This window comes from Arvicanthis niloticus, chromosome 12 (assembly GCF_011762505.2).
Source record: "Arvicanthis niloticus isolate mArvNil1 chromosome 12, mArvNil1.pat.X, whole genome shotgun sequence".
Taxonomy (NCBI): domain Eukaryota; kingdom Metazoa; phylum Chordata; class Mammalia; order Rodentia; family Muridae; genus Arvicanthis; species Arvicanthis niloticus.
In genome coordinates this window covers 16,495,071-16,515,633 of record NC_047669.1, presented here as the reverse complement: position 1 = coordinate 16,515,633, position 20,563 = coordinate 16,495,071, and the positions used below count along the sequence as shown (strand labels likewise).

The 20,563-nt window shown below is 45.0% G+C and overlaps 1 long non-coding RNA gene across 1 annotated transcript; it reads left to right on the top strand.

Annotated features, from left to right (window-relative positions):
- Nucleotides 1-1,925: 1,925 nt before the first annotated feature.
- On the top strand, nt 1,926-18,048 carry LOC143444030 (uncharacterized). The gene is made up of 4 exons (XR_013113517.1): nt 1,926-2,065; nt 14,480-14,618; nt 15,278-15,383; nt 15,475-18,048. It is a non-coding gene; the product is annotated as an uncharacterized LOC143444030 (long non-coding RNA).
- Nucleotides 18,049-20,563: the final 2,515 nt, after the last annotated feature.

The window sequence follows — 20,563 nt, the reverse complement described above, 5'->3', positions numbered from 1 at the left end:
CCTTTAATAAGAGTTTAACATACGCCAATGGCTCTTATAATTGTAATGATTATTAAGCACTGACAACCACAATAGTGCTTTAAGCTGTGTGGGCAGGGACATGAGCTCCATCCTGTATCTGGAGAATTTGAGTTCATGGAAGGGAAGTTCTTTGTCCAGTCTATGACCACACTTCAGGCTAGTGGCAAATGGAAGGACCCTAAGCTCCCAAGGAAGCACGAAGACAGACCCCTAAGAGCTCAAGTTCGTAGTGTTTGCCCCAGCATGAAATAAACATTGAATGGAGCCTTTGAGATTTGGGGGTGATTTGTTATAGTCATATAGCTTTCCTTAATGTGGCCAAGTGGCAGGCTCACCTTGATACCTTGAGGAAGAGAATCTCAGAGACCAAAAGAGCCCTGAAATAACAGGGCTCCTGGGCTTTGGGAAGAAGAAATTATTAGATTCACTTAGGTTGGTTTCCCCATGCCCTCACCCCCACCCCAGGTTACTTGGGAGTGTTCATCACTGTAGGTTGTGTGAGTGTGTGTGTGTGTGTGTGTGCGCGCGTGCGCGCACAACTCTTCTTCATTTGCATCGTGACAGAGAACAGTTGTTTGCTGTAACTCTTACTGTTTGGAAACAGAAGCTAAGAATGCAGGATGACAAGGGGTATCTGGGATAGAAGAAAAGATAAACCCAAGAGCCGACAAATCCAGCATTGTAATAAATGGTGGCTTTAATCTCTCATTCTGCTGCCAAGATTGTCACTGGTCTCCATGGTGTCTTCCGTCCCAGCCTCTACATACCATACCAGTTACCTAGGCATGTGAGCATTCCCGAATTTACTTTTCTTTCTTTGTGTGTGTGTGGGGGGGGGGGGGGGGGGGAGGGATGGAGGGGGAGGGTCCACATGTCTGTGCCTAGAGGTTGACATTAGGAGTCTTCCTTGGTTGCTTTCCATCTTATTTTCAAGACAGGCTCTCTCACTGAATCTGGGGGTCACCTATTGGACTAGTCTGGTTGTCCAGCAAGCTCCGGAGGGTCCTCCTGTCTCTGCCTTCTTGGCACTGAGATCACACACATGCCTCACTACAACTAGCTAAGCTCAGGTGTTCCTGCCTGCACAGTATACACTTACTGACTGAACACCCAGGGGCTCCCTAGACCCTCAGTCTTGAATGCTCTGTCAACCAAATAATCCTACTAGGTTCTTCTGCCTGAGACATGCCCCTCCTACTTCTCCAGAAGAATTCTAGTTTCCATCCTTACAATATTAGGCTATCTCCTCCAAAGTTTGCAGTCTTGGATATCATTCAGCATTTCTGGCCTCGGCCTTCTACTGGTCAGTGGGGACCAAGCCTATGTGCACAGCTGGCAGCTGCCTGGATCATAGACCCCTCCTCCCCCAGGCCCAGCCTTTGCCCATTCTGTTCTGAAAGAGGTCAGGTACAGGATTTGCATGGGAAAGACATGAAATAAAATGATAACCTCTCAACTTAAAAAAATAAATAAATAAACAAATAATGTTCAGTGCTGGGGCAAACAATTAAAAACAAAACAAAACAAAAAAACAAAACAAAACAAAAAAACACCTTTCTTGGAGTGTGCTGGCATTACCGTTCACACCCATGTCCATAAACTCGTCTCCCACAGCTGTCATCTGCATAGGCAGGAGTGTGCTGGTGCCATTTCCTGTTGTCTTTATGCTGATATTCAATCTCTTCTCCCCTCACCCCACCAATTATTGAATGCCTTTTAAAAAAGAGTGAGAGAGAAAGAAAGAAAGAAGGAATCCCCTACCCCAGCAGATGTGTTCGAGCTGTTTGATCTTGGGGCTGAATAGGAACCAAGGTTCTGAGGCTCAGATTATGGTGCAAAAGAGGGGAAAAAAATCTTAAGGGGAACTCTGTGAAGGCGGAAGTTTAGCTTTGATCTCCCCATTGAGGTTCGCTGCCGGGGTGTGTTTATATCTATTTCTATTTATCTTTTTAGTTCTGAAATTCTGTGCTGCTGTGTCTGCCTTTTGTAACACAACAGAAGAGAGTTTTGTCTAGTTCCGTGCATGCGATTTAAGTCATTTAAGGTAAGAGTTTAATTTCTCTGGGAAACCAGGAGAGGCCTACAACATAATTTATGGATATCTTTTCCTTTAAAGGATTTTAAAATAATTGGGGCCACTTTATCTCAAACCAAATGGAAAAGAGGCCTATTAAAAAGCAGAGAGGCCCCGTTCCAGACAAGGTCTGACTTACCATTTAATTCCTCATTTGCACATCTTCCTCACTAAAGAAAACCCAGACCCCAGAGAGCATTCTGACCTGTGCAATTTAGAAGAGAGAAATTAAAGTGTATTTATTTATAGCTACATTCCAGTTCAGAGTTTCCCCCAAAAGAGACTTCTTCAGCTTAGAAAATTGAGTAAGTTTGAGAGTTAACTTGAGAAACCTCGGAAGGTGCCATCCATATGGTGGCACTGGGTATTGCCATAGAGAAAAACAGTGTGACAGGCTGGAGACTTATTTCCTACAGCATGTTTGGAATGGTGGCTTTTCAGTGCATTTCAGTGTGACGTGGACACACCCAACCCCCTCCCAATATTAGGTTTGTTTGTTTTGTTTGCTCGTTTGTTTGTTTCATTTTGATTTGAGGATTGCCACAAGTTTTCAGTGCATTTATCTTCCTGCCCATGCGGTACATGCATTTTTTTTTTTTTTTTCAGTTAATTTCCCAAGTCAGAGGTCATAGCCGTATAACCCAGTGACTGAGCACTTGCCTGCTACGAGGCATGAGGCTCTGGATTCAACATGGCAAAGAAAAATCAAAGAAAAAAAATATACATGTACAATACAGAATATACATTCACTCAATCTATATTTATTCAACCTACTATGTTGCAGAGACTTCGCTTCTACATTTACAGTCTTCTGAGGGAAAGGCAGATTTATTTTGTAACTGAAGTAATAAACTAGCAAAAATTGCTAACTTAGGTACTCAAAATCAGCTATATGGCCAGTTTCAGAGTTTGTATTATTTAGCGTTTTTTGAAGTATTTATTCAGCAGTAGCTGAATAAAAGCACAGCGCTAAGCACTGGTGAGAGGGGGGGGAAATAAATCATGGACCAACTGTGCGTTCTAAATGTCTCGGGAGTCGTAATAGACACCGCAGTCTCTGTTAATGAGCAGGGGAGTGTGTGGGCGGGGCGGGCACACAACACAGAAGACAGAGAGTGACCAGACAAGAGGCTGTGCCTCACCAGAGGGAACTGGACTATCAGTCTTTGAGTTGTGGGCTCCAGCCTCCTGAGGACTTGGATGAGACTACCACCATTTTCTGCTAAAAGCTGGTCCTGTTGAGGAAATAGGATTTCTAAGAAAGTCTGGATGGACCCTGGACCCTGGGAGTGAGGTGCGCACCTTTAATCCCAGCACTTAGGAGGCCTCTGAAGTGGCAAGTGGACCTCTGAGTTTGAGGCCAGCCTGGTCTATAGAGTGAGTTCTAGGATAGCCAGGGCTACATAGAGAAACTATCTCAAAACCAACACACACACACACACACACACACACACACACACACACACACACACACACAAAAGAAAGTGTGGATGGGCCAGGCAGTGGTGGCACATGCCTTTAATCTCAGCACTTGGGAGGCAGAGGCAGGCAGATTTCTGAGTTTGAGGCCAGCCTGGTCTACAGAGTGAGTTCCAGGACAGCCAGGGCTGCACTGAGAAATCCTGTCTCAAAAAAAAAAAAAAAAAAAAAGTTTGGATGGACCCCTACCACACCCCAACAGGACTTTTTCAAAGCTTTGGGTGTGTTATACTTTTGCCCCACCCCCACTCCTGAAATGACATTAGCATCTCCTTCAATGCCTGTTGACTTTCTGACAAGATGTGCTGGCCCCTGAGGTAAATGTGTCATGGGTTCCTATTTACTTACTTACTATGATCCTGGGATTAAAGGGGCCATTACACGTGCTCAGTAAGCACTTGTCCAGGGAGCTTCACCCTTGGCCCCTTGGTTTCTATTTAAGCCGCCCTGGTTCAACTGTCTTAATGGAGTCTTACTTTACTTGGTTGGGGTCAGTGTGGGACTAACACCAAGGCATTAGCCACACTTCAACTGGTATTAAGACACTTGACAAGTTACAGATTTTCATGTGTTCAATGTCTTTCTTGACCAAGTAGTTTTTTGGCTTTTGTGGGTTTTTTTTTTTTTTTTTTTTTTTTTTTTTTCCAAGACAGGGTTTCTCTGTGTAGCCCTGGCTGTCCTGGAACTCACTCTGTAGACCAGGCTGGCCTCAAACTCAGAAATCCGCCTGCCTCTGCCTCCCAAGTGCTGGGATTAAAGGCATGTGCCACCACTGCCTGGCAACCAAGTGGTTTTTAGATATATAACTTTTGATAGTTTCTTTTTAAAATTAATTAGCTAAAAATAAGTTAGAATAAAAATAATGGTGCATATCATTTCTATCTAATCATACAAATCTCTGTGAATACTCAATCTTGGTCAACTGAATGTGAAATACCTACTGTGAGCACTCAATTATTCACTGTCTGTGAGATGCCTACTGTGTACACAAAGTCCCTACTACATAACAAATGAACAGATACCATAGAGAAATTCAAGTTTCTTCTTATGCAACCAATTATATGACATGTATGCATAAAGTGCTAAAATTAATGAACAGGAATGGAGGTTTGAATGAGAATGGGTCCCCTAGGCTCATGTATTTGAATACTTGGTTCTCAGCTGGAAGAACTATTTAGGAAGGATTGGGAGGTGTGGCCTTGCTGGAGGGGGTGTGTCACTGGGGGTGAGCTTTGAGGTTTCAAAAGCCCAGTCCATTCTCAGTTAGTTCTCTCTGCCTCCTGTTTGTGGCTCAGGTGTAAGCCTTCAGCTACTGCTCCAGTGCCAAGCCTCCCTCCTGCTGTCAGTTCCTCTGCCATGATAGTCATAGATCCACCCACCTTCTGGAACTGTAAGCCCCAATACACATTCTTTTATAATCGCTGTGGTCTTATCACATCATACCAGTAGAAAAGTGACTAAAGATTTGAATTCTAAGTACTAACGGGGCTCAATGTGCGTTCCTGAACATGTGATCTAGTGCCCAGGTCTGTTCAGCATCCTTCCTCTCCACCCATGTTCTTATTCTAGTCATCACCGCCATACTTTTGGGTCAACTATTGAGTTTTACTTATGTCACCATCTTATCAAAACTCTATCTGCTAATACTGAATACCAATGAAGGCTGTTTAGTGTAGGCTATGAAGTTAAATATGCCTGGCTCAAACAGGCCTATGCTTTTGTTGTATATCTGTGTGACAGTGGACAAGTCACCTCTGTTAAGTACAGCATTTGTCTCTCTCTTGGCCTGTATCACTAAATACTAGTGAAACACTAGTGAGTTCTGTGCTTGGAGATATTTTTCCACGGCTCTTAGTTGGAACCCAATGATGGCGACCACCTTCTATTTTACTCTCAAAGTTGATATCTTCAACATCTTTACTAAAAAAAAGTCTGTCTTGAGAGAGATGACCTGTAGACCACCATGACAGTGTTGCCCATTAGGTTCTTGCTACCACACTCTGGCTGGCACTTGCCCATACCCAACAGCAGCACTCAAGCCTTGTTTCTCTTCCTGGTCCATGGCTCTGCATCATCTCCGGAAGCCATGCACACTTGCGTGTGCTCAGTCCTCAGGCTCAGGCTGCAGACTACAAGCCTGCACATTCTCTCTTCTGCTGCTTTCTCTCACAGAGACCTTAGGAAGTCTGTGCTTTCCTCCCTCTTGGGGACATGCAGCACATCTGCCCCCATCAGCTTCCAGGAACTGGGCTTCTTGAAGTCATTATGTAAGATCACTCCTTTTGGCCTTCCCAACTCCATCCAATCACACTCTTGTCTCTCCTCTGTTTCCCCTTGCTTTTGAACTCCCCCTAGTCACTCTAAGAAAGTGCCCACATTTCCTTTCATCTCTCTAAAGTCTCACACATCTGTGTTTCTCCTGATGACCAGGCCTTGGTAGTTAGCTGGCCCAGAGCAGCTCCAAACATTTCTCCTGATGCCTGCATGCATGTGGGGCCTGATTTTCTTCAGAAGAACACCCAGTACACAGTGCAGGAGGCCCTCTAGCCACATCCTCTGGGTATTCTGCTTCTTTGGGGTCAGGGCTTGTTATATGACTGTACCTTGACCAATCAGATTCTCTCTTGGGAATCTTTTTTTTGTATGGACAGAAGATACATCTCTGAAAGCCACTGGAAGTCGGCTCCTAGAGCAGTTTTCTCTGCAGGTGTCCCATTATTTCCTGCTGCCTAGATCCTGCCTTGGACCCTGGCCATTCTGAAATAGATTCTTCCAATCCTGTAACAAGTTCTATGTCTGCATCTAGATTCCTCTGTGCTATTTGGTTTCTTTTGCCTATAATCAAGTAATGCTGATTGATTAGGCTTTGTGAATTGTTTTTTGAGTGATATTTCTTGTCTCTTGTGTGGGAATAGGCATGTTTAATTATGCAGTAAAGGGTGGGCAACACGTGAAACACATGACTCTTCTAACTTTGATCTTAAATCAGGGCTTTGTACACAGGAAATTTTTAGGTCTTCCCCTTCAGATCCTCCTTTGGGGGTTGGAGGTAGGGCCATAGAATCAGAACAACAAAGAGTGCTTCTGGGTAACCAATCCAGTTTGAATAACAAATCCTTATATTTTACCTACTCCTCAGACAAGGGAATTTTTGGAACACAGAACAGGAGATTGTTCCAATGTAAGACCAGATTTCCAATGTGAACCTCAGGCCTGTGTGCCTATCACTGACTGAAAGACCTCACTAACTCAGTTCCTTCTCTTGGGTCCAAAGTATTTGTCTCAAACTAGCCTGTTCTCCTAGATCCACTCAGTGTGTGTTCTTTAAATGTCTTAGTATTTGGTTTCCTTATCTAATAAAGCTCACCCAACAGGCCTAGGCAGTCTGGGAGAATATTCTAGTGGCTTTTTATGAGCAGGCTCACATCCTATGGAGTACGAAAGGTCACCGTTCTTTTCAGAGTAATCGTTTCAGGAACACTGCTTACGACTGCGCTCCGCTGGCTAATGTTTCTGTACACAGGCAAGGATTGACACATTACTGGAAGCAGGGAACATTTTCCCCTGGTAGTCCGTCAGCTCTGCTTTTCGTTTGTGTCTATGGGACAGATTAGAAGTCAGCTCCCCAAGAAGAGTAAGGAGATCATTATCCATCAACGACTGTCTAAGGTGTGTTTTGTGCAGAACCCACGAGACTTGGTTTTAGAAGAGCGGCAAATGAAGACCCTCATGAGGGAGGTCTTGGACATGAGGCGTCAGGAAGGAGTTGTCTAAACTTGGGCTAGAGAGACATGTTCTTTGGTAGTTCTAACCCTTAAGCTAGACTTTAAGCCAGCTTTCATGCAGAATGTGAAGTCTCATAGCAAGTATAGCTAGCCCTGGGAAATGTGCACTGTAGTAATGGCCTTGGCAGGTAAGCTGCTAATGTAGGTGCTTGGATCGATACTGGTGCCTAGACAGTGTCTGCAAATAGAAACGCTCTCCTTCATTTGTATGTTTATTCATGCATTCCACAAATATTTATTGAGTGTAGAGCCTCACCTTCAGGGCACAGTTATAAACAAACAGATGAGAACTGGAGGGATGGCTCAGGAGGTAAGTACATTGACCGCTCCCGTTAAGCATCTGGGTTTGATTCCCAGCACCTACCTGGAGGCTCACAAGTATCTGTAGCTCTAGTTCCAGTTGATCTAATGCCCTCTTCTGGCCTCCCCAGGCACTGCATGCACTCGGTGCACATACATATGCGTATGAGTGCGTAACACTCATACACATAAAACACACTTATTTTGTTTATTTTCAAGACAGGTGGAGCCTGTGTTCTGACAGAATTTGAGAATTTGAGATATGAAAATACCCATAACAAAAGAGGGACTGTAGTTACAGTTGTGATCAGTTCTGTGAAAAATCAAGTGCATAATGTTATGCTCCATTGTTAGGCAGAATGTAATCACTCTAAGCCAAAGCAGCAATCCAATATGAGGTTCTAAGTACAATAGTCTTTGTGCCTGCTGTCCACTTAGACCAAGCTAAAACAAGTACTTTCTGGAGGTTCGAACCCTTAAGGAACAATCCTAATAATTGTAGAGATATCCCTCTTGCCTGTTCTGAGAAAGTTGAACCTGCTAATGAGAAAACGTTCCTGGGACCAAGAGGAGTTGGCATCCAGTTCCTGCCTTCCCTGGTTCTGGAAGTGTGACCCTGGATAAGGTTCTTAAATTTTAAGAGACATTAAACTCTTTGTGATGTGGGTCTTCATTTGCCAGTGGGAGAAATATTTCCTGAATTGCCTGCTTTATAGAGCTCAGGAGTGGATGCAGAATGAGTTTTATATCCTATGAAAAGCAGAAGACATTTAGGAGAAGATATATACTCCTCCAACATGCCCTGGGCTTAATGAGACTGGCACCTCTAGTCCAGTGCCCATGAAGCATAGAAAGTGTTAGGTCAGCTGGGCAGTGGTGGCGCACACCTCTAATCCCAGCACTTGGGAGGCAGAGGCAGGAGGATCTCTGAGTTCAAGGCCAGTATAGTCTACAGAGTGAGTTCCAGGACAGCCAGAGCTGTACTGAGAAACCCTGTCACACACACACACACACACACACACACACACACACACACAAAGGTTGGGTCTGGGAAGGCTCCCATGAACAGCTTCAGAGACATGATGATACCACAAAGAAGGAGGAAATGGCTCACTGGACATTCCACAAGGGTGGCATGTTTGTCAGCAGATGGTCAGAAGGAGGAACCTAAGGGAAGACCACTGGTTTGCTTGGCAGGGGTTGGGAGCCTCAGTAATGGGCGTGAGGTCTTGGCCACATGGTCTTTTCCTAGTGTACTTTTATGTTTGTAGTTTAGTCTAATTTTACATGGCTACTAGCATGTAGACCATGAATTCAATTATTTATAATGGATGTTTATCTGTCACAAACAGGGGACTCGATTGCCTATGTATAAAGTAAGATGAGATCAGATGGGTAACTTTTTATAATTAACATATTAATTGTACATATTGGCTAGTTTCACCAGAGCGCCTTCCTACATGTGTCTGTAATGCTTGGCTCAGTCTACCCTTTCAAATACTTCTCTGGGACACTCTGAAGAAAATCAAAGTAGAAGTCTAACTTACAGGATGCAAAAGGAGAATTTTTAGGTATCTAAAGAATGATTTAGGAAAAGTAAAGTTACACAGCAGCACAGGGAGCCACAGGAGCCGAAGTACTCAGACATCTGGTGACCAAGTTCAGGTTCCGATGGCAGGAGCTGAGGAGCTGAGGAGCTGAGGAGCTGAGGAGCTGAGGAGCTGAGGAGCTGAGGAGCTGAGGAGCTGGGATGCAACAGGAAGCTCTGTTTTGCCTGGGGACGGTGACAGAAATGATCAGGAGACAGCTTCACTCTCTCTAACCACTGGGCAATAAGCAGAAGCTTCCAGAAAGTCAGCTGGCAAAGACGCAAAATGGAAAATCATAGATTTGGGCAAGAGGACAAAAGATACTTTTTCAAAAGAGCCTTGTCTTATACTGGCAACAATGTACCCATGGTTTCTGGCTTTTCATAGACTCAGTTCTATAAAAGAGTCTTAAAGTAAGTATGCCAGGCATGGAGTCGTGTGACGTAGAAACATTTTAGGACTGACTTGCCAGAAGGACTGACTTGCCAGGTCATCTGGGGTACGTCTGTCAAACAAGTCTCAGACTTTTGGCTGCTGCTAACCACAGGTATAAGAGCAGACTCGACACCACTTTCAGAGGCCACACAAAACCCAATCAGAGTGATTTAGGATGTGGTCAGTATTTCTCAAAATTGACCAACACATCCCACCCCACCCCCACCCCCCCCAAAAAAAACCCAAACAAACAAAAAGGCAAAACCAAAACAAAACTTAAAAACCAATAATTGGGCTACTCAATGAAAATTATCTATAGCATTTACAAAACAAAATGAAAGCCACTTACAGGAAATACACACACACACACACACATACATGCATACATACATACATACATACATGTATGTATATATTTGCAGAAGGACTTAAAGCTAGACTTCAAGAAGTCTGACAATGATCCAACCAATTCAGATGGAAGAACAGATTGGAACGGACGTAAGCAGTGATGATCCAAGCCAAGACAGCACTTGGATGCTCAGGGTCGCTAGTCAGATGCTTGGGAAATGAAAAACTCTGGTCTCCCGGTCACAATCTGGGTTACAAGTAGTGACCAAAAAAGTAGTGCAGGAATACAGGACAGCGCTCATGGTGCAGCATTCTGTCACAACTACTCCTAGAAGAGTTTGGAGATTTTCTTTTCAAATTTGTCTTAGGTTGCGCTCCTCTCCTTCCCCTTCCCCTTACCTCTCCTCTCCCTCCCCTTACCTCTCCTCTCCCTCCCCTTACCTCTCCTCCCCCCTTACCTCTCCTCCCCTTCCTCTTACCTCTCCTCCCCCTCCCCTTACCTCTCCTCCCCCCACCTCTCCTCCCCCTCCTCTTACCTCTCCTCTCCTCCCCTCCTCTCCTTTCATTTTCATTTTTTAAGGATTAGAGAGATTAAAATATTTTTTTAGAATGTACACTTGTAAAATTTAGGGGGCTTTTTTGTCTTTGTTTTTATTTTTGTTTTTATTTTCTTCTTAAAGACCAGGTCTCACTAGGTAGCCCTGGCTAACCTGGAACTCACTATATAGAGCAGGCAGGCCTGGAAAATCCACCTGCCTCTGTCTCCCGAGTGCTGGGATTAAAGATATGGGCCACTATGCTCTGCTTAAAATTTAGATCCTTAAATCTAATTATGATTATCATTCCTAATTCCTTTATGGAACAAGTATAAAAACCAATCAAGTGGACTGTTTGCCTTTTCTCCCTAAATAAATGTTCTTTCTAAATCACTGACTAGAATTGTAGTGAAATGGCGCTTCATGGACCAGGTCTAGCAGCCACTAAAACCTATCAGAACCCAATTACAAATACAAAAAGAACGATAAAGATGTTCTAGACTCTAGAGAAAAACAGGAATGTTCATGGCGGTATATTTGTGGCACTAGGGAGTTGATAAAAGCTCTGAAAAGCTGCGTGTACATTACTAACTTGTAGATGACAGATCTCTGTCAACCTTCTTGTTCTCTGGTGTGAGAATCCAGGACATGATGTCAGTAACCCTGACCACCCTCAGTTGTGCAATATTTCAGGCGTCCTATGCATATAGAATATATCACCATCATTAACCCTGGGGCTGGTGGGATGGCTCAGCAAGTGGCGTTGCTTGAGGATCAAGCTGGGTGACCTGAGTTCAATTCCAGGAACATGCATCAATGAAAAGGGAGAACTGACCCCATAAAGTCATTCTCTGACCCCCACATGTGCACATAGCATGCCCCCAATCACATGGCCATGCCCCTCACACTAATAAATTATAAACAAAACAAACATTTCAAAGGCATCATTAAGAAGACATTAATCCTTAAAGGACCTGATGAAAAAGATGTATACAACATTTAGATTCTCCCTCTAAGGGTAAGAAACCCCAAATGGAATATTTCAATAATTTACCTAAGGTCATGTGGTGCATGACCAGATTCAAATCTAGCTGTCATATTAGTTTGGTTCAAGGTCCGGTGTTTTTTTTTTGTTTGTTTGTTTGTTTGTTTGTTCGTTTTGTTTAGTTTAGTTTTATGGAAGAAGGATAGAGGAGCAGAGGTGGATATTCAGATGTTTATTATGTGCTAGCCTCTTTATACATAGCCCCTTGGACCTTGCCGACATATTGTAAGACTCCTGCTATCGTGAATAACTTGAGGAAAAAGACAAAGAAGCTAATGGCTGGCAAGCAAGAGGCAAAGCCAGAGCCTGAGTATTAGTTCTTTTTAAGAAGTCCGACCGCAGCTCAGAACAGACCACTCCAGACCAGGCGGTTCCAAGGGAGAGGAGGTTTATTCAGGGGATAGGGCAAAGGTGGGGAGAGGAAGGTGGAAGAGATAAGAGAAAAGAGAAGTAGAGGCCGGCCATGACCACTTGGAGAGAGAGGAAGGTGGGGGAGGGGACAGAGAGGCAAGAGGGTAAGAGAGAGAGTAAGAGAGTAAGAGAATAAGAGGAAGAGGAAGGGGCAAGCAGCCCCTTTTATAGTGGATCGGCCTACCTGGCGGTTGCCAGGTAACTGTGGGGAGGAGCATACCTGGCTGTTGCCAGGTAACTGGGGAGGTGGAGTTTAGACAGAATATTAACACTGAGCCTTAATATTTCTGCCTCTGAACTTTTGTTGTCATTGTTGTTTGTTTATTAACTCATGAAATTTCAGAGCAACATCCAGGCACAAAAGAATGTTTAAGGAAAGCTCCCCACTCAACCCTTCTTAGTTTTGTACAGCCTTAACCAGTTTGGTTGTCTGGTTTGTTCACTCAAAGCCAGAAGTGGGTGTATGTGTGGCAAGAGGGTGCATGCCCAAACAGTCCGAGAAATTGGGTTGATAGAAAAAAATGTTCAAGACCAAAAGGGGGGGGGGAGGGGAAGATTTTGGCTAGTCATTTTTCATTTTTTAAAAACAGTTTTGTATTAGGGGCTTGTGCTTTCTTTAAAGGAGTCAAAGTCGAGAGGTTGGAACAGGCCAGTAGGTAAATGTACTAGACTTCCCAGACTTTAAACCAAGATAACCCTCAACTGAATTCAGAACTCAGGGAATTCTAATCAAAAACATTGTCTTAAACAGTGCACATTTATCTTATTTTAAAATACCAGGCAATTTACCCTAAACAATGTAATATATAAACAAATTGTTATTTTAAGATTTTAAACTATATCAGAAGGCTCTCAGACCTCAGGCATTGGCAGTGGGTGTGTGGTACAGGTCCTCTGCCCAGGCATGTTCTGCATATTGAACCAGGCAGACTCAAGGGCAAGTTCTTGGGGCTCTTCAGAGAATCTTGAGCCCTTGCCCCCACCCACCACTGCCCCAAGCCTTCTGGAGCTGTGGTTCTCACACCTGACAGGACATCAGAGTGAGCAGGCTTGTTAAAACACAGATTGGCAGCTCCACCCCAGGAATTTCTGATTCAGGAGTCTGGGTGTGGCCCCAGATTTGCATATCCGACAAGTTCCCAGCTCGATGCTCCTGGTATGCTCTGCTGGGTAGACTATTGCCCCAGGGAAAATCCCTCTCTTCTCTGGTAAGGCCCTTTTGTGGCCTGTTGAACTGAACAGATAATTTGTGTCTTTTCTCAAAGCTCTGTGAGCTCACTGAAGAAAGAGATTGGATTTTTTTTTTTTTTTTTTTTTTTTTTGATTTTGAGGAAAGGAAGTATTAAAAGGGAGCATACTGGCTGGCCTTCTGGGAGAGCTCACAGCTGGTCTAGTCCGACATAGATTTCCAGTAATAAAGCTCCCAGAAAGTCTCCCATAAGCCTCTGTTTTAGCTCTTGACTCTAGTAATTCAAGCCCCCATGGTCAGAGTCCGAGCAAAAGAACGGTGCACAGTAGAGCTGGGAACCATCCAGGCTGGGCAGCTATAGACTGCATTCTTGTGTTGTAACTTGGTCCCCTCTGTGAGTGACATATCAACAGTATGGAACACTGAATTAGAGGCCAGGCTCTGGGCAATTATTAGTGTCGGATGTATTAGATGAAGCCATTGGGATGGAGCCCCTAGAATTCCATTCTGGTGGCTTCATTAGGAGGAAGAGAAGACAGAACGTTCACACACACAAATACATGCGTATGCTCAAGCCCCCGCCAGATGTTCTGTGCTATTTTGGGACTCTGCAGTAAAAAACCGCCATCGGCAGATGAGGTCCCTCAACTCTGTGCCTCTAAAATCACGAGCCCAAGTAAACCTCTTCCTTTATATCTCCTCTCCTCTGTGGTGCTATTTCACCAACAACAGAAGTGGACGATGACACTGTGAAAATTAATAAAAACTGAAGAAATTTAAAAACCCATTTTATGGTTCATATTAGCCCATCTCAGGTGCATAGTAGTTACAGACAGCTAATGGCCACCCTGCCAAACAGCTCAGACACAGACCATTCCTGTTATTACTGAAATCTCTCATGGCTACATAGGCTTTGACCGGTGTTGTGGGATGAGAGGGTTCAGGGGCAGGGCGATGGAGTGTTTGTGTCAGCATGTCCTTGTCCCATGTGTCAGCACACCCAGAGACTTTGCAAAGATTCTGGACCCCTCAGAATAGAACCCGAGACTATAGGATTTCTTCTACTCGCCTCTTGTCTGTACTTCTGGTCTATGACTTCTGTGCCGAATGTGAGGTGAAACTTTTAGGACACCACACAGATGGACTTGAGCAGAGAATGGGGCCACAGTGGGTTCAGAGTGCTGGACTCTGAGAGCACAGGCTGCGGTCATCAGGATGTGTGTCTTGTGGCTTCCTTCCTTAAGCCCTGTTGGCTTCTCTGACCTAGGTCCTGCAAGTGGTCCTCTCCAGCAGCAAACTCTGTGCCTTCCCTGTGAACTAAGATAGACGGGCTTATTCAAAGAGGAGCAGGGTGGATGCCCTCCCACTCTAAAAGATCATGCTTCTGCCTGGATGAAGATGCTGGGGTAGGTAGGAATCAACATCCCTGGGCTCGCTCGCTCGCTCTCTAGATTGACTTTGATAGTGTGCTGTGTTCCAAGGCCTCAGCCCTCAGAACTGCCCTGGTACTGCAGACTGAAGCAGAAGCAATCTAACCAACAAGGCAGTGTGCTTGTGAAGCGTACATACGCAAAAGACCGTGTCACCAAATAGCTTAGGTTACCCAAATTGTTTTATAGGTATAATTATATTTACTGTATAAGGCAATGGGTTCTACTGTGACATTCTCATACTGTTATGAAATATAATTGTGGCGTGGCAGGGTATACATGGTGGGGCCCATGTCAAAGGGTATACCTTGAGAAATTACACCATGCAACCAACCTGATATAAAGGGGGTTTATTTAAGGGAAGGAGGGGAATGAGGGCCTGGAGAAGGGGTAGAGGCAGACAGATGGGATCAGAGCCACAGGGACAGAGACAGAGGTGGGGTGTGGTAGGGGTGGAGGACATGACATGGGACAGAAAAGGACAGAAAGAAGTACAGACAGGGTAAGAGAGAGGTCGGCCAGAAACAAGTGGGAATTGAGAGACAGGGAGAGGGAGAGAGGGAAAGAGAAAAAGAGGGAGGGGGGGAGAAAGTGTGAGCGAGCTGGGGTAGCAAGCAGTCCTCTACACCTGCCAGATCACACCTGTGGCAGCAGATGATGACAACAGATGATGACCTAAGCCATTGCTAGGTCCCTGGGAGGAGCCTGGCAGAATCGACATGTACCTACAGGACATGCATGGTATACTTTGTCATTTTTTTTAACTTTGCATTTAATTGCTGTTACAATCCTGAATCCAGCTGATACCGTTGGATGTTCTGATCTTTTCCAGGCATTGGCTTCACAGAGTAAATCCTGAGCCCTGTTTAGCTTTTCCTAATGAACACCACCGCTGACAGATCCATGCCTCTTCCCCAGTGCGCTCCTCAGAAAGCCACAGGTCCACAGCAGCCGTGCTGACCTCTGGGTTGCCAGCGATTCAGCTAAGACAGCATCATTAGGAAGGGAGAAGTGGCTCGCAGGAAGGGCTGCTGTAGCATGGGGTTGAGCCAGTGTGGAGTGAGAGGACAGGCTGTCTGATGTGTGCCACAGACCTACTGGGCAAAGAAGGAAGGTCTGGCATCTGGCATCAGGCCAAAGCCGGGGGAAGAAGCAGCCTCTTGATGAGCAGGTGTCTTGATCCCTTCTGGGTTTGCACATGATGAGGACCCAGTTACTACTGGCTTATGCCGTAGCATGCCACCCAGCTGTTGTCTCATCTCTGCCCTTGTCACACTGACCACTTCCGCCTTCACATCCTTCACAGATGCCACGACACTGAACCCTGAAACTGGAACTCTGTGGGAAACTTGTCCCTGATGCCTCTGAGAAAGTCCCCAACCCTCAGCAACTCTGCAGTGTGGCACTGATCATGTACAATGACCATCCGGGTGAGGAAGGGACTTCTCTGATTCTTCGATTGGTGTGTTGTACTTCTCTTGGTCACAGACAAACTGAGAGGGACTCAGGAATCACCCCCTCTTCCCCTCAACACCCCCCACATTCTTCCCCATTTTCCCCTGAATTTCTCTCACTTAACACCTAGGCGCCTTCACACTTGCACCCTCTGCCTCTCTCTCTCCCTGGGAATGATTTGTCCCCACCTCCTCTGCCCCTTGAACTCTGAAATCTCCCTCTGGGTTTGGTTGAAAGACAAAAGTCCAGGTGTCTCCTAGACGACTGGCCTGACCCTGCTGCTGGGACCCTCTTTACTTAGCCAGTGACACTGCCAGTATAGTAGGTGCCGCTGACTGGGATAAGCCTCCTGTGACAGAAACTGGCTCCCACTGGCCTGTGACCAATGCTATTGTAGAGTTTAGCCTGTACACAGCTTGCCTGCGTCTGTTAATTTGACTTTTAAACAGGCCGTCTCAGAAAGAGGCAAACATCTACTCATCAAAAGATGATAAAATGTTTGCTAGCACAAATAACTAAGTAGATGCAAATTAAAACACCCCCCCACCCCCACCCCCAGGCTGGCTCTTCATTTTTCAGATTTGCCTCCCGAAGCGAAGCACTGAGGAGGTTGGTGACACCAGCCGCTGTCTTGCTGCCGGGATCCTTCAAGACCAACTTGACAGACTCTGCCAAATGTTTAAATGTGAAAAGCTTTTGAGAAATTCACCCCTGGGAATTTTATTTCTTACACAGAAGTACACATAAGTGTATTTAACAGGGCACTGTCCCCAATAAGGAAAAGAGAGTGAGCCAATACAGGGAGTGGGTCAATTCAAGCTCATCAAAGGGTGACAGTTTAACTGTAAAGTCATTTCAGAGGAGTGTTGTAAAGGAATTTTTCAGTGAGATGTAGTTCTTTACGTTCATATGAAGCATTCCTCACAGCGGGGAAAAAATGTCGAAGTGTTTTTCTATATTTCTGCAATTTCTTAGACAGGGTCTCTCTTGATAGCAGATGTCAGCTGGAAACTCACTATGGAGCCATGCTGGTCTTGAATTTTTCATCCTCCTGCTTTAGGCTCCGGTGTGGTGAGACCACAGGTGTTCACCACTAAGCCCATGCTCAGGTGTACTTTTTAAAGATGTGTGTATATGTTTATGTACATAAAACACTGCTGGAAGAGTTCCCAGAAACTCTTAGTAGCATAGCATTACCTCTGGGGACAGTGCCTGGAACTGGGGGTAGGAAACTCACATGTGCTAAGTGTTGGCCTGTTTTATTAAGGGTTTATTAATCAGATAATTATTCATCTGTTTTATTAATCAGATTTAGATTGTGGTGTTTATAAAAAGGAAACTATGTTTTAAATAATCAATGAGAGGAGTTAGAAAATTTGAATCTGCTTGTGGTTCTAGAAATTTCTCTTCCCTTCTTTCCTTCTATCATCCCTTGTTTGTCCAGAGAGCAGATTGCCCCAACTCTGTTGTGCATATGGCATTCTTACAAAATTAAACCAGTTAGTTCTACAGGAAGTTTCGAGAAGCGAACTGCTGCTGAGGACTTCTCTTTCTCCTAGGAGCCAGGACCTCCTGCCCTCCCCGCCCTTCCGCCCTCCTGCCTCAGCCCACCTTTCCACCTCAGCCATGGTTGTCCTGACTGTCTGTTGCATCTGTGTTCAGCTCCCAGTTTCTGCCCCAGGCTTCCTGGACAGGAATGTATCTTCGTCTTCTCTTCTTCACACCCAAGAAATCCCACACTGCCATCTGGCCTTTCAGCTAGCTCCTACCCTGGCCTCTGGGGCAAGTGTCTGCATGGCCCAGAAGTGGAGTAAAGTTTTCAAGCTGGTTTCTCATGAGACCAGTAGTTTAACTTCCAAGTTGTCTTTTGTCTCTCCTCTTCCTCCTCCTCCTCCTCCTCCTCCTCCTCCTCCTCCTCCTCCTCCTCCTCCTCCTCCTCCTCCTCCTCCTCCTCCTCCTCCTTTTCCTCTTCCTCCTCTTCCTCCTCCTCCTCTTCCTCTTCCTCCTCTTCCTCCTCTTCCTCCTCCTCCTCCTCCTCCTCTTCCTCCTCCTCCTCCTCCTCCTCCTACTTCCATTTATGTATGTGAATCCACTGCTGCTGTCTTCAGACATACCAGAAGAGCGTACCAGATCCCATTACAGATGGTTGTGAGCCACCATGTGGTTGCTGGGAATTGAACTCAGGACACCTGGAAGAGCAGTCAGTGCTCTTAGCCGCTGAGCCATCTCCCCAGCCCTGTCTTTTCTTCTTTATGCCTTCTTTTTCTTTTTCCTTTTAAAAATTGTTTTCTTCTCCCTACTTGCTCCTGTTTTCTGAGCTCTTCCCAAAAACTACCAGCCTGTGTTGGGTCCACTTGTGTGAGAACCAGGCCAAGATACCTCCTTGCAGTTAACATAGGACTCTGGTGCCTTACAGACATGTAGACATCTCCTCACAGTTAGCATGGCACCTTATAGACCTGGGGGTAAGATCATACTTTATTCAAAGAGATAAACAGTTGCCCAAAGGATTTTTTTTTCTTCCTGAAATGGAACTTCCCTCCTCTAGGTCATTTGTCTGTGTCATCTTCCCTGTGCCTTGAATGTTTGGACATGTCCTTCTTCCCCTATGTGCAGAAACTCATCCTCCACTGCGATGATTTGAGGAGCTGGCCTATTGGCAGGTGGCTGGATGATGAGGTGGCACCCTAGTGAACAGGATTAAAGTACTTACAAAAGAACCCCCTGACACCTTCCAGTTCCCCCACCCCTCACCATGTAAGCACCACAAGAAGCTAGCATTCATGAACCAGAAAGCCCTTCTTCACCAAATTTGCTGGCAACTTGATGGTAAACGGTCCATCTGAACCGTGAGAGAGAAACTTCTCTTGTTTATAAGCCACGCAGTTTGCAGTAGTTTGTTACAGCAACCAGAATGAGTTAAAACACATTTTGCAAATTCGCTGTTTCAGGTCCCTGTACTGTGGTGTGTAATGTGGTGATCTGAGGAGAAGGAGGGTATTAGGGCTAATACAACTGCTTCCTAACTACCCATAAGTATGGAGAACATGCACAGCTCACTCATCTGCAGATGCAGATCCCAGGCATAGAAGACGCTGGACCAACTTGGCAAGCCCAGTTCCTTACATCACCATCAGATCCTGACCCTCAACTTGAAGGTCCTTCAGAGGGACATCAATGCCATGTAAGCAGGACTGGAAGTTGCCAGGCAGCCTCTCTTCCCCTACCTTGCCCCTTTTCCTGGGAAGTATACTTTTCCTTTCTATGAACATTTTCAAAGTAAACTCTCAGTTGAAATGCCGAGATGGAAATGGTGGGAGAACTCCATATGCCCTACATCTGATGACCAAAACAACACAACTACCTTTTTATTGCTTTAAACAATAAACTTTAAAAAGAAAGAAAGAGAGAAAAAAAGAAAGAAAGAAAGAAAGAAAGAAAGAAAGAAAGAAAGAAAGAAAGAAAGATAGATAGATCTTTGGAATCAAACTAAAATAGCAAGGTCCACCACTGACCCAACATGGCCATATTCTTTATAGACTAGACCATGATTTCCCTTAGAGGGATAGCTTCTTTGGGCATCCCAGAGCCTGCAAACTTTGCCCAAGGTCATGTGCTAACCGGAGGAAGGAGGAAGTCCTTGCACCACGTCCAAGGAACACCTGGAGAAAGGCCTGGATTCTCAGAGTCAGTAAAAGGAGGATTTGCTCATCTTATTACAGATTACAGCTTGAGGTTTAGAAGTTGTAATCCCCATTGGGCAATTGAGGAAACAGGTTCAGAAACCGAGGTGACTTGATCCAAGTTACACAGCTAATCAATGGCAGAGATTAGAGTGGAGTCTTATCCAACACAAGGCCAGTGTTCTCCACATGTTGTGACACCTCAATGCTTCCTGGCTTCTGGAGTCTTGGGTTGGTAAACGTTGATTATCATCTCCATAGTAACAGTCCTGCTCTGCACCCTCACCCCACACACCTCCCTCACTTTCTGTTCTTCCCATCAGCCCTAGGGCCTGCTCCCTTGGTGAATGAAGCCAACTGCTGTGAACCCTAACAGCAGTAATCACCCACACAGTCTCCAAATGCCTTTGGCTGGCCACACTCCCTGCTGTTGCTGCACACCCTTCATCAGTTTTTCTTTCTTTCCTTCTTTCTCTCTCTCTTTCTTTCTTTTTTCTTCCTTCCTTCCTTTCTTCCTTCTTTCCTTTCTTCAGCATTTTTTTTTATAATTGTATGTTAAAAAAAAAAAGAATAAAGATGAAAACCGTACTTGAGGGCCTCTTCTCTTCTGTTACTTACATACTAGAGTTCAAAGTTCACCTTCTTCCCATAAGCATATTTCTGGTACTTCCGTTAAAGCCTGTACACAGTCGGCCTTACAGTTCTTCAACTAAAGAGCACAGAATGCTGACTCCATCTTTCTGTCTGAGAGGATTTCTATCACGGCCTCTATAGAGCTCTTGG